At 31.0% G+C, this 15,560-nt stretch overlaps 1 protein-coding gene across 4 annotated transcripts in view; it reads right to left on the reverse strand.

Annotated features, from left to right (window-relative positions):
- l(3)neo38 (C2H2-type zinc finger domain-containing lethal (3) neo38) overlaps positions 1 to 15,560 on the reverse strand; it is a 64,858-nt gene that overhangs the window by 35,178 nt on the left and 14,120 nt on the right. The gene's annotated exons all lie outside the window — the stretch shown is intronic.

Below are 15,560 nucleotides of genomic sequence, written 5' to 3' on the forward strand. Positions count from 1 at the left end.
AAAGTTTTTTTTTTTTTTTTAATTAAGAAAACATTGCTTTGTAGTATTTTATATATTTTGTGTTTTTATAGTGACATTTATTTGTACATTAATACCTTTGTTAATATATTGCAAGAAACATTTATTTAAAAAATTTATAGAACCTAAAATTTAAGCCAGGTAGCTCTCTAAAAAATGTATTTATCTTAAAGAAGCTCGGAATCAAAAACGAAATCCTTTAGGGGAGGTCAAAGTCTCTGAATTCAAGTAAATTTTTTTCAAAATTTGCATTTCTATAAACAAAAATTTTTTTCTGATTCTATCACGAAATTAATTGATCCAATTAAATTTTAATTGAACAAAATTATAGTATCAATTAAAAAATTAATTGATACTATTAATTTTTGTGATTGATTTTTGTTTCAAGAAAAAAAAAAATTGTTGAATAAATTAAATGTTTAAGTGAATATTTTTTAAGACCCAATTAAGACTTTATTTGGAAAAAATTTTTTCTGTGTATAGATCTTTTTATCAAAATTTTGTTTGCTATAGGAAAATGGGGTCATTAAAGTTTATTTTGGATTGTCTCATTAATGTTTGTTTTAAAATGTTCCACTTTAACGAGGAATGCCTCATATATAAAAAAGGTAGTTTGAAGACATATTGACATTTGAGAATTTAAACACAAGATATTGAAGGGAAATGGTCTTTTTAAAAGAAAACTAAATTGAATTAGGCTTAGATTATGGAAATAGGAATTATATAAAATAGTTTGTTAAAATTATCTATCCTATACCCATTAATGCACATAACATTATTTATATATGCAATGAAAAAATACATATTTATTTATTTATGCTTCTTTGGGTGATGGTAGATACAAAACCTCTATTTATAATGGGCTCTGCTCGAGGATGGTTGATTCATGCCTCAAATTGAAATTGCATGTAAATAGAGATACATTAGGCGTCAAAATGGTGATGGTTATATCAATAAAATCCATAAATTTTCACTAAAACCATTTTCTCACATATTTCTATTTAATCACATGGATACATCGAATGTGAGTGGTACCCCATTTTTAGAGCTTTACCATTTCCAATTCCCCCTTTCTAAGTTACTACTACATACTACATTCACACCACTAAGCGCAAGCAATAAAGTATGTAAAAAATCTACTCATATATATGGCGGTACGTATATTAATGTGTAATGGTGTGTGGCCAGCCGCCACTTCATGTAAGCGTAGTACTGAGGGGTTGTTTTTCATCTCCAATGTGCAAATAGGCAAGTGGTCAGTAGAGAAAGCTGTGATTGTATTTAATCATAAAGATGTCACCCGATGATCATTAATGCCTTGATTTGAAAAAAAAGTGATGATTCATTAAAAAAATATTGTTAACAAAATTTTCTATAGAAATAACATTTTTACCTTTTTTTTTGTAAACGTAAAATTTTGATAAAATGTTGACAACATTTTCTATAGAAATAAAATTCTGACAAAATTTTCTATAGAAATAAAATTCTGACAAAATTTTCTATAGAAATAAAATTTGGACAAAATTTTTTACAGAAATATAATTTTGACAAAATTTCCGATTGACATGAAATTTTGACAAAATTTTGACAATTGAAATTTTGATAAAATTTTCTATAGAAATAAAATTTTGACAAAATTTTCTATAGAAATAAAATTTTGACAAATTTTTTCATAAAAATAAAATTTTGACAAAATTTTCCATAGAAAAAAATTTTGCAAAATTTTCTATAGAAATAAAATTTTGACAAAATTTTCGATAGAAATAAAATTTTGCAAACATTTTCTATAGAAATAATTTTTTGACAAAATTTTCTATATAAATAAAATTTTGACAAAATTTCCAATTGACATGAAATTTTGACAAAATTTTTTATAGAAATAAAATTTTGAAAAAAATTTCTATAGAAATAAAATTTTGACAAAATTTTCTATAGAAATAAAATTTTGACAAAATTTTCTATAGAAATACAATTTTGACAAAATTTTCTATAGATATAAAATTTTGACAAAATTTTCTATAGAAATAAAATTTTGACAAAATTTTCTATAAATATAAAATTTTGACAAAATTGTCTATAGAGATAAAATTTTGACAAAATTTTCTATAGAAATAAAATTAAAACAAAATTTTCTATAGAAATAAAATTTTGCAAAAATTTTCTATAGAAATAAAAATTTGCAAAAATTTTCTATGAAAATAAAATTTTGCAAAAATTTTCTATAGAAATAAAATTTTGACAAAATTTTCTATAGAAATAAAATTTTGACAAAATTTTCTATAGAAATACAATTTTGAAAAAATTTTCTATAGATATAAAATTTTGAAAAAATTTTCTATAGAAATAAAATTTTGACAAAATTTTCTATAAATATAAAATTTTGACTCATTTTCTGTAGAGATAAAATTTTCACTAAATTTCCAATTGACATGAAATTTTGGCAAAATTTTTTATAGAAATAAAATTTTGACAAAAAATTCTATAGAAATAAAATTTTGACAAAAATTTCTATAGAAACAAAATTTTGACAAAATGTTCTATAGAAATACAATTTTGACAAAATTTTCTATAGATATAAAATTTTGACAAAATTTTCTATAGATATAAAATTTTGACAAAATTTTCTATAGAAATAAAATTTTGACAAAATTTTCTATAGAGATAAAATTTTGACAAAATTTTCTATAGAGATAAAATTTTGACAAAATTTTCTATAGAGATAAAATTTTGACAAAATTTTCTATAGAGATAACATTTTGACAAAATTTTCTATAGATATAAAATTTTGACAAAATGTCCTATAGAAATAAAATTTTGACAAAATTTTCTATAAATATAAAATTTTGACAAAATTTTCTATAGAGATAAAGTTTTGACAAAATTTTCTATAGAGATAAAGTTTTGACAAAATTTTCTATAGAAATAAAATTCTGACAAAATTTTTTATAGAAATAAAATTTTGATAATATTTTCTATAGAAATAAAATTTTGACAAAATTTTCAATTGACATGAAATTTTGACAAAATTTTCTAAAGAAATAACATTTTGACAAAAATTTCTATAGAAATAAAATTTTGACAAAATTTTCTATAGAAATAAAATTTTGACAAAATTTTCTATAGAAATACAATTTTGACAAAATTTTCTATAGATATAAAATTTTGACAAAATTTTCTATAGATATAAAATTTTGACAAAATTTTCTATAGAAATAAAATTTTGACAAAATTTTCTATAGAAATAAAATTTTGACAAAATTTTCTATAAATATAAAATGTTGACAAAATTTTCTATAGAAATACAATTTTGACAAAATTTTCTATAAATATAAAATTTTGACAAAATTTTCTATAGAGATAAAATTTTGACAAAATCTTCTATGGAGATAAAATTGTGACAAAATTTTCTATAGAAATAAAATTTGGACAAAATTTTCTATGGAGATAAAATTTTGGCAGAATTTTCTATAGAAGTAAAATTTTGACAAAATTCTCTATAGAAAAAAATAGACAAAAATTTTGACAAAATTTCTATAGATATAAAATTTTGACAATATTTCCTATAGAAATAAAATTTTGACAAAATTTTCTATAAATATAAAATTTTGACAACATTTTCTATAGAAATACAATTTTGACAAAATTTTCTATGGAAATAAAATTTTGACAACATTTTCTATAGAGATAAAATTTTGACAAAGATTTAAACAAAATTTTTTATAGACATAATTTTGTATGGACATAAAAATTTGACAAAATTTATTATAGACATAAAATTGTGAGAAAATTCCTTATAGACATAATTTTCTATGGACATAAAATTTTAGAATTAGATATCCCAGCCTTTAGTGCAATTCCTCACATAATGTGATTTACAAAGTATGTGTAAAAACTCTCACTCTCTTTGGAATGGTGGCTATGGGAGTTGTAATTACCACCCCATTATCCACCATGTTGTCACTACTACTATACCATTTCTTGAGATGGTAAAGGCAATAAGTAAAGTCAACAGAATGCGAGTAAATTTTATTGAACTTATACATTTGCGTTTCTTTTTTTTTGAGAGCAATGAACTTTTAAACGCCTATGCAAATACACGCATGTATATGACTTGACCTCCTCATCCCTTGAGTTGTGGTTACGGCAAGGTATTGTTTTCATCGTTTTGTCATCATTATTTGCGATTCTATAGAAAAAAGTTTTTGTTATAGTTTCAACAAACAATTATTATTTAATTATTTATGTATGTATATCTAAATGTAAGTTTTATGTATTTGATATTATGTACATATAAATGTGCATTTATGATACATATCCAGATAAAAGATTTACATGAAAAACTTTTAGAGAAGAAAACGATGTGTTTTTCTATTTAGCATTTATAATGAGATTATATAAAATAAGAAAAATAAATCTCATAACATAGTCCATGGCCACGGCATTGGGGTTGAGTAACGTCCTAGGAATATTAAAATTTTTTGTCGAAGAAAATGCAAAATTCCCTCAAGAAAATTGCGAATTTATGAAGATTTCAGGTCAAATTTCACGTTCTTGACAAGCGTTAGAATGTATTAAAATCCTAAAAAATTGACAAAAATATTTATTTGGTAAAATAAATACATTTTATAATTCACATCCAAAACATTGTATTTGGATCACACCTTAATGCAAATACTGCTGAAATGGTGGACATCCGTCCTATGACCCATGGCTTTCAAAAAACAAAAAAAGTCGTCTGGCCTGGTTATGGCGTCTGTATTTTGGGGGTATGTATGTAATAGATTTCATTGACCACCTTGAAATGGTCCATTTGGAGATGAAGAAAGGAGCTGATTCACGCATATTATTTGCCATGTTACATATCAGTGTAAAAGATTAAAAAAAAAACTAAGACTCGGCTTTCGAATTGTTTCCGCTTCTTCTGTAACTGCCAAATGTGAAACTATTGCGTGTTATCCTCTCTTTACGCTGAGAGGCAAATTTTCGTGATCGTCAAAAAAATAAAAACAAATTATGCCCTAGAATTTATTTTAATATGATCGTCGGGCCAACTTTTTAATCGATGTGTCAATGTGACTTCTGATTCCTCGAATTTCTGGTATGGTGGTGCATCCAATCTATGTAAATATTGAATTTCAGAGATTTGAGACAGTGACAGTTAGACATTTAGAATTGATAAAGTTAACACTTTTGTATTTTTTTTTTGTGCATTTCGAGTAAACAAAGTACCTTGGTACCATTTTCTTCCAATGTAAAAAAATATGCACATAAGTCCGTAAGATTCCGAACTAGGGATGGGGATTCAAGCCATATGTGCTTGACTATGATTTTAGCAAAATTATCGGACTCCTGCTAAGAATCCCCACAATTATTTTTGAATTGAATGACAAAACATAGTATAAAAATGTTATCAAAAACTGAACTGTTGGAATTCTATTACAGAAAAAATAAGTATGTCAAAGAATTAATTTTAATATGATCGGCCGGGCAACTTTTCCATCAATGTTTTATACCTTAAGTTTAGTTTAGCAGATTTCTTGTGTCTTTTGGGTATACATCCACATTATGTAAATATTCACGTTGACAGATATATATAACGTCAGACAGAAAAGTGACAGTTAGATATAAGTTTGATTCGACTCTCGCTCAGGGTTGATAATATTAACACTTTGGTACTCATTTGGTACCATTTTACTTTTGTAAACTGTAGGCAATAAAGTTTTGAAGAATTTGAAAAGTACTTTTTCAACTTCGCCAATTATCATCACTGCTCTCAATACAATGTACAGATTTTACTTGGCTTTGCTCTCATTTATTGAGAAAAATTCTCAATAATTCTAAATAGTCATTGATCGAACTACCCAACATCTTTTGTTTATAGTTATCACATAGAAAAAATATCATCCAAATTTTTCCATTTAAAATTTTAATTGAATTTAAAAAAAAATATTCAATAAAAAATTTAATTGATTCAACAAATTTTTTAATTGAAACAAAAATCAATCACAGAAATTAATTGCATCAATTAATTTTTTTAATTGGAGCAGTTAATTTGTTAATTGGCGCTGGGGATTTATACTATCATTTCTGTGATTGAAGGCATTTCAATTAAAAATTAATTGGATCAATTAAGTTTGCGATTTTCTGTGCATAGTAGAAACAAAAAAGTATATACGGCCGTAAGTTCGGCCAGGTCGAATCTTATGTACCCTCCACCATGGATTGCCTAGAAACTTCTACTAAAGACTGTCACCCACAATCAAATTACTTGGGTTGCGGTAACACTTGCCGATGGCAAGGTATCTTAAAACTTCTTAACACCGTCTTCTAAATTGTAAGTTAGTCCATACGGGGTACACGCAAAAAAAATTCTTTCCTCCCAAACGAAATTTTAGACAAACAAAGTTCGTTTCTCATTTGCTTTTCGCTGTAAGGAAGTGTATTTGGAAGAAAAGTATATACTTTTTGTGATAAACGTTTATTATTTTCCAGGATGTAAAAACAATTTCATAAAGACAAACTCAAAAAAAACTTTGTTTTCTTCCTAATTGCATTTTCCCTCACATCTTTCTCACATCCACGAGGTTTTTTAGTTCTTAACACCTTTTCCTGTAATACCAACAATGTAGAAGAAATGATACGATTTTATAAATTTTTAAAATTTTTTACTATTCGCCTGGACGGAGAATCGAACCGCGGACCATGCACTTTGTAAGCCAACACACTAACCACTGAGCTATGTACCTGTTATGGTCATCAATAGATAAATATCCATATAAGTTATATTTATATAGCATAGCTTGCGGCGCCCACGAACCGAATAAACAAAGTTTATTTAACAGAAACAAACATTTAGTTTGGCACCGTGGAGCAGTGGTTGCTACGTCCGACTTGCATGCCAAGGGTCGTGGGTTCGATCCCTGCTTCGACCAAAGTTTTTTTGTTTACATATATTCCAGATATGTTCAGAAGATTCCGAAAAAATGTTCAACATTACATTGTAGTATATTAAATTTTGAACTGTAAAATGTGTCTTTTTAAAGACCTAAAGTCAGAAAAGAACAGTGTTTGATATAAACGAAATGGACTGTGTTGTTTCAAAAATAACTTTTTTTATTGAAAAAATAAAAATTTTGTAACAAACGAATTTTTTTGGTGATAAAAGTTTAAAATTTTCGAAGCAATTCAAAAAAACCCTAACAAAAGAAAAACGTTTTCGGTACACGGTAAACAAACAAAAAAGGCCGATTAAATACGTATATAATTCAGTTTGGCAAAATTTTCTATAGATATAAAATTTTGACAAAATTTTCTATAGTAATAAAATCTTGACAACATTGTCTATAGAAATAAAATTTTGACAAAATTTTCTAGAAATAACATTTTGGTAGATTATTTTTGGCGATATGGACCAATTTTTGTGTGATTGGCGATCGGCTACATATAACTATAGACCGATATGGACCAATTTTTGCATGGCTGTTAGCGGCCATATACTAGCGCCATGTACCAATTTTCAACGGAATGGGATGAATTTTGATTCTCCAAGAGGCTCCGAAGGTCAAATCTGGGGATCGGTTTATATGGGGGCTATATATAATTACGGACCGATATGGACCAATTTTTGCATAGAGAGAGGCTCCGCAAGCCAAATCAGAGGGTCGGTTTATATGGGGGCTATACGTAAAAGTGGTCCGATATAGCCCATTTACAATACCATCCCACCTACATCAATAACAACTACTTATGCCAAGTTTCAAGTCGATAGCTTGTTTCGAAGTTAGCGTGATTTCAACAGACGGACGGAAATGCTTAGATCGACTCAGAATTTCACCACGATCCAGAATATATATACTTTATGGCGTCTTACACGCAAAAAATAATTCTTTCCTCCCAAACGAAATTTTAGACAAACAAAGTTCGTTTCTCATTTGCTTTTCGTTGAAAGGAAGTGTATTTGGAAGAAAAGTATATACTTTTTGTGATAAACGTTTATTCTTTTCCAGGATGTAAAAGCAATTTCATAAAGACTAACTCAAAAAATTTTTTTTCTGGTTAATTGCATTTTCCCTCACATCTTTCTCACTTCCACAAAGTTTTTTAGTTCTTAACACCTTTTTCTGTAATACAAACAATGTAGAAGAAATTATACGATTTTATAAATTTTAAAGTTTTTTTTTACCTTTCGCCTGGACTGAGAATCGAACCGCGGACCATGCACTTTGTAAGCCAACACACTAACCACTGAGCTACGTAGCTGTTATTGTCATCAATAGCTAATTATCCATATAAGTTATATTAATATAGCATAGCTTGCGGCGCCCGCGAGCCGATTAAACAAAGTTTATTTAACAGAAAAATGCATTTAGTTTGGGACCGTGGAGCAGTGGTTGCTACGTCGGACTTGCATGCCAAGGGTCGTGGGTTCGATCCCTGCTTCGACCAAAGTTTTTTTTTTTTTTTTTTACATATATTCCAGATATGGTCGGAAGATTCCGAAAAAATTTTCAACATTACATTCTACTATATTAAATTTTTACTATGAACTGTAAAATGTGTCTTATTAAAGACCTAAAGTCAGAAAAGAACAGTGTTTGATATAAACGAAATGGACTGTGTTGTTGGTTCAAAAATAACTCTTTTTATTAAAAAAATAAAAATTGTGTAACAAACGATTTTTTTGGTGATAAAAGTGTATACTTTTCGAAGCAATTCAAAAAACTCTAACAAAAGAAAAACGTTTTCGGTACACGTTTTCCAAACGTTTTTTTTCTTTGCGTGTATATTTCGTTAATATAATATATCCTATGGCGGAGGGTATAAAAAATACCATGGTTATCCTAGAAAATACTCGTAAACGAAGGCAGTACAAACGATTTGTTACAAGTCTTGGCTGCTTTGAAAAGATTTCAATGTTTTGAGAAATCATGAGCATCACAATTTTGGCATATTGACCTTAGGATATTGCGGATAGCTGTTTGTAATATCTAAAATGTGAAAACAATGGACTTTAAATGGATTGTCCATTTTGCAAAGCTGACTGCTAGCCTATGTTTTATTCCAAAACATTAAAGCAACCTTAACTTAAAATAACTGCCTTACAAACTTTTTCATACGATGAAAATATATATGTTTGTTTTTTTTTGTGTTCGTTTAACCCACCCCATTCAAAGATTGGTGGTAGATATATGAAAGCACACACATACTCATACTCACCACTTGTTTTCTGTAAGTCATTGCATTGTTTTAAGATTTTGCCAAAAGTCAGTACTCTCTCACTCTCACTCTCTCCGAAGAGGAAGATTACTACTTTGTCTGTTTGTTGGATTTCTTTCAAAATAGAACACAACAACAAGAACAATAGAACTGGAATCTAGCAGTGATATTTTCATCGTCTTGTTATTTGGCTTTTAGTAAAGTGAAATCGAAAAAGTACAACAACCAGAGTTCATTGCATTTTGATGCCAGCAGCACAAAACAACAACAACAACAACAATAAAAAAATAAAAACAACTAAAACAGTGCTAAAGTACAACGACAACGGCTTTTCCTTTTCATTTAGGGTTCAAAACAAGGGTGGGTGGTGCTTTTCTGATTGGACTATGATGCGCCGCATTGTGTTAACTGTGACAGTGATGAGGCAGGCAAAGAAGCCAGCAAACAAGCAGGCTTTCATATAAAAATAGCTGAACGTGCACAAGGTATTAGTAATATGGGAGTACATATGTATGTGTGAATGTTGTATGCCGACACACACACACACATACGCGTATGAGTGTTTGAATGTATGTAAGCGCTATGTTGATAGCGGTAACTAAACTTTAACGGGGGGTACTTTTTAATACAATAACAGTGTTGCCGTTGTTCCCCCAGAGTTGTTTTTATTTCGTATGGTATGATGGAAATATGTATGTTTGCATGTCATATATACATAACATATAATGGTGGTAGTGAAGGTAATGAGTCAAATAACTCATACTATCTTCCTGAGCACCATATGAATCTTTACACACATAAGCATATATATACCTATTTTAGTATATAAGGGCTCATAAGTTTGGGGGGTTTATGTATGTACATAAGTGTATGTTTTTGTATAGACTCATTAAAACCATATATGTACATACTAAACTAAACAAATTCTATGATTGTTATAACTATAATCAATACTTAAAAATCCACTAATGAGTATGGACCAAATGAAGAACAAATTTATTGCGATCAATAGCAACCCGATAAAATCAGTTAATCTAAAGATAGTAAAATCGCCATAGTTCGATCACATACTGCTATCAGAATGTAAAAAATCAAAGAGATTGGAATCTTACGAGGGTTGCCTTTTATATTTCGCAGTATTGTTATTTTTAAATAGTCCCCATTTTTAAATAGTCCCCATTACATGTGTTTGATCGAAAAGTCGAAACACTTTTGCCTCTCTAATGCATTCTGAAAGGATCAAACGCTTCTAAAGGCGTCGAAACACGTTGACCTCTCATATTATTTTATACGTAAGGTAATAACAAGTATATACGGCCGTAATATCGGTCAGGCCGAATCTTATGTACCCTCCACCATGGATTGCATAGAAATTTGTACTAAAGATTGTCATCCACAATCGAATTACTTGGGTTGCGGTAGCACTTGCCGATGGCAAGGTATCTTTAAACACTTCTTAACACCGTCTTCTCAAATGTATGTTAGTCCATACGTGGTATATATTAAGCAAACAAAAATGGCCGATTAAATATGTATATAACTCAGTATGACAAAATTTTCTATACAAATAAAATCTTGACAAAATTTTGTATAGTAATAAAATTTGGACAAAATTTTGACAAAATTTTCTATAGCGCAATGTACCAAATTTCACCGCGTACCAAATTTCAACCTGATCGGGTGAATTTTGCTCTTCCAAGGGGCTGCGGAGGCCAAATCTGGGGATCGGTTTACATGAGGGCTATATATAATTATGGACCGATGTGGACCAATTTTTGCATGGTTGTTAGAGGCCATATACTAACACCATGTACCAAATTTCAGCCGTATCGGATGGAATTTGCTTCTCTTAGAGGCTCCGCAACTCAAATCGGGGGATCGGTTTATATGGGGCCTATATATATTTATGGACCGATGTGGACCAATCTTTGCATGGTTGTTAGAGACCATATACTAACACCATGTACCAAATTTCGGCCGGATCGGTTGAATTTAGCTTCTCTTAGAGGCTCCGCAAACCAAAATTGGGGATCGGTGTATATGGGGGCTATATATAATTATGGACTGATGTGGACCAATTTTTGCATAGTTGTTAAAGACCATATAAAGGGTGATTTGTTAAGAGCTTGATAACTTTTTTTTTTAAAAAAACGCATAAAATTTGCAAAATCTCATCGGTTCTTTATTTGAAACGTTAGATTGGTCCATGACATTTACTTTTTGAAGATAATTTCATTTAAATGTTGACCGCGGCTGCGTCTTAGGTGGTCCATTCGGAAAGTCCAATTTTGGGCAACTTTTTCGAGCATTTCGGCCGGAATAGCCCGAATTTCTTCGGAAATGTTGTCTTCCAAAGCTGGAATAGTTGCTGGCTTATTTCTGTAGACTTTAGACTTGACGTAGCCCCACAAAAAATAGTCTAAAGGCGTCAAATCGCATGATCTTGGTGGCCAACTTACCGGTCCATTTCTTGAGATGAATTGTTCTCCGAAGTTTTCCCTCAAAATGGCCATAGAATCGCGAGCTGTGTGGCATGTAGCGCCATCTTGTTGAAACCACATGTCAACCAAGTTCAGTTCTTCCATTTTTGGCAACAAAAAGTTTGTTAGCATCGAACGATAGCGATCGCCATTCACCGTAACGTTGCGTCCAACAGCATCTTTGAAAAAATACGGTCCAATGATTCCACCAGCGTACAAACCACACCAAACAGTGCATTTTTGGGGATGCATGGGCAGTTCTTGAACGGCTTCTGGTTGCTCTTCACTCCAAATGCGGCAATTTTGCTTATTTACGTAGCCATTCAACCAGAAATGAGCCTCATCGCTGAACAAAATTTGTCGATAAAAAAGCGGATTTTCTGCCAACTTTTCTAGGGCCCATTCACTGAAAATTCGACGTTGTGGCTCGTTAGTAAGTCTATTCATGATGAAATGTCAAAGCATACTGAGCATCTTTCTCTTTGACACCATGTCTGAAATCCCACGTGATCTGTCAAATACTAATGCATGAAAATCCTAACCTCAAAAGAATCACCCTTTACTAACACCATGTACCAAATTTCAACCGGATCGGATGAATTTTGCTCCTCCAAGAGGCTACGCAGGAGGCTATACGTAAAAGTGATCCGATATGGCCCATTCGCAATATCATCTGATCTACATCAATAACTACTACTTGTGCCAAGTTTCAAGTCGATAGCTTGTTTCATTCGGAAGTTAGCGTGATTTCAACAGACAGACGGACGGACATGCTTAGATCGACTCTGAATTTCACCACGACACAGAATATATATATACTTTATGGGCTCTTAGAGCAATATTTCGATGTGTTACAAACGGAATGACAAAGTTAATATACCCCCCATCCTATGGTGGAGGGTATAAAAAGAAGTCATTCGGTGCCAAGCCAGGACTATCAGGACCAGGACCATCAAATCAAAAATACAGCCGTTCTGCGTTGTTCTAGTGGTACCATTGAGGCCTCTGTGGTCATATTAGTAAAACTCGACCGAAAGATATATATATGGGTGCTATATGTAAATCTGAACTGATTTCAATCAAATTTAGCACACTTGACGATACTACTAATTGTAATCCTTGTGCATAATTTCAAGAAAATCGGGATAAAACTCTGGCTTCTGGGACCATATAAGCCCATATTGGGGGAAATATATATGCGAGCTATATCTAAATCTGAACCGATTTTAATGAAATTTAGCTTACATGACTATACTACTAATTGTACCTGTTGTGCAAAATTTCAAGCAACTCAGGGTAAAACTCTGGCTTTTGGTACTATATAAGTGCATATCGGGCGAAAGATATATATGAGAGCTATATCTAAATCGCAACCGATTTCTACCAAAATCAATAGGGTTCTATTCTGACCCAAAACAGAAACTTGTGCCAAATTTGAAGTCGATTGGACTAAAACTGCGACCTGGACTTTGATTACAAAAATGTGTTCACAGACAGACGGACGGACGGAAAGGCGAACTCAGGGACCGATGTTCGTCTCCGTCTGGGTTTTGAAAACATATTCACTTATTTATACTACCCTGTTCCACAGTGTGGCGCAGGGTATATTAATTTCATTAGCAAATTTCAATTAATTGTTTAATTGAATGAATTAAAAATTTAATTGATGTTGATTGCAAAACTCAATTTTTATATCCACCACCATAGAATGGTAATGGGGGGTATAATAAGTTTACCATTCCGTTTGAAACATATCGAAATATCGATTTCCAACTATATAAAGTATATATATTCTTGATCAGTGAGAAATTCTAAGACGATATAACCATGTCCGTCTGGCCGGCTGTCTGTCTGTTGTAGTCACGCTACACCCTTCAATCATGGCGATATCGTCCTGAAATTTGGCACAAATTCGTCTTTTGTCTGCACGCAGGCTAAGTTCGAAGATGGGCTATATACAGAGAATGAAGCCGACGAGTCGTGCCACTAATTTAAGCCCCCGCCTACCATTTTTGGCCAGTCGACTCACCTCGACTTAAATTTCGCCGCCAATCAATCAAAAATATTGACTTATATCTTTTAATAATTGTTGTAATTTTGCCCAAAATTTTGAATTTTCCACCCATCATCAATGAGTATCAAGTTGCTATAATAATTTGTCAAAAATTTAGGTCAGAAATTTTGAATGAAATGTAAATTTTAATTTACGATTGGTTGTACAACTAATCTCGTTCGGATAACTTCAAATTGATTTTATAATGGATAATTGTCCACCGCCGATTAGACAAATTTACGTCGGCTTAGCCGTAAAGCCGCCGCCGCCGCGGGAGGCAAAAATTTTGTGTCAGCCGCCGCCGATAAAAATGGGTCAGCTTCATTCTCTGGATATATATCGGTTTTGATATAGCGATCCACCGACATGGGGTCTTGGGCTTATTGAAACCGTATTTTCTACGGTGTATATCGGTCCATGTTTTGGTATAGCCCCCATATAGACTGATCTCCCGATTTTATTTCTTGGGCTTCTAGAAACCGTATATTCTATTCGATTTGCCTGAAATTTTAAATCTAGGGGTATTTTAGAACTACAATTAGGTGTACCAGAAATGGGGTGTATCGGTCCATGTTTTGGTATAGCCCCTATATAGACTGATCTCCCGATTTTATTTCTTGGGCTTCTAGAAACCGTATATTCTATTCGATTTGCCTGAAATTTTAAATCTAGGGGTATTTTAGAACTACAATTAGGTGTACCAGAAATGGGGTGTATCGGTCCAAGTTTTGGTATAGCCCCCATATAGACTGATCTCCCGATTTTATTTCTTGGGCTTCTAGAAACCGTATATTCTATTCGATTTGCCTGTAATTTGAAATCTAGAGGTATTTTAGAACTACAATTAGGTGTACCAGAAATAGGATGTACCGGTCCATGTTTTGGTGTAGCCCCCATATAGACAGATCTACCGATTTTATTTCTCGGGTATCTAGAAACCGTAATTTCTATTCGATTTGCCTGAAATTTGAAATCTAGAGGTATTTTAGAAACAAAAATAGGTGTGCCGAAAATGGTGTATATCGGTCCATGTTTTGGTATAGCCCCCATATAGACTGATCTCCCGATTTTATTTCTTGAGGTTCTAGAAACCGTATTTTCTATCGATTTGGCCGACACTTGAAATCTAGAAGTATTTTAGGACCATAATTAGTTGTACCAGAAATGGGGTGTATCGGTCCATATTTTGGTATAAAATCTTATTGTATTATATTTTTATTGTGCACTCCAAAAAAAAATGAACTCTCTATTTCACTAAAGCCAATTTAATTTTATTTTAGTTCGTGGGATTATTATATTTGGAGAAAGTATACTTTACTCTAATAATTTTTTTTATGTACGTTAGTTAAATGAAATAAATAATGGGAAACAATTATACACAAATGAAGTAAAAAGTTTTACTAAATTAGTATTTCTCACAAAATAGTTCACTATTTCTTTAAATTTGTAAATTTTACTAAAAAATTAGTCCATCATGAACTTCGTATGTCACTAAAGACATTCTTGCAATTTTGAACTCCAATTTTTTTCCTTCAAACTTACAAAATTTTCTTTAACAAGTGAAAAAAATTAATTATGTCTAATAAATTTTCTTGAATTTGTCGAAAAAATATATACTTATTTTTGTGATATCGGTGTGATGTCAGTGTTTGTAATACTGTTTAGTTATAATTTTATAAAAATATTAAAAAAATTCTAAAATTAACCAAATGTTTTATTTCTGGTGGGTTCACTGTTTTTTCAGGCAATTTTGAATGACAGTTTAATTAAAAAATAGTTCACTTCAAAACATT

This window comes from Haematobia irritans, chromosome 1 (assembly GCF_050003625.1).
Source record: "Haematobia irritans isolate KBUSLIRL chromosome 1, ASM5000362v1, whole genome shotgun sequence".
Taxonomy (NCBI): Eukaryota; Metazoa; Arthropoda; class Insecta; order Diptera; family Muscidae; genus Haematobia; species Haematobia irritans.